Genomic DNA, 209 nt, shown 5'->3' on the forward strand with positions numbered 1-209 from the left:
CTCCCCCTCTTAAAGACAGTTCTGTAGTATCTTTCTCCAACTTAGACCAGATCTTGCTGTCAAATACCCACCAGTTGCTGTATTTCTATTAACTGCAGTTTAAACACCACCAAAAAGGTCCACAGAGTGGCCCTGAAAGCCAAGTTCAATCAAAGAACTGGAAAATCTAATAACCAAATAACCACCGGGACAGCTTGCCCTATATCAAA

The sequence above is a fragment of the Rhea americana genome, unplaced genomic scaffold (assembly GCF_003343005.1).
Source record: "Rhea americana isolate MKP2758 unplaced genomic scaffold, rheAme1 scaffold_27, whole genome shotgun sequence".
NCBI lineage: Eukaryota > Metazoa > Chordata > Aves > Rheiformes > Rheidae > Rhea > Rhea americana.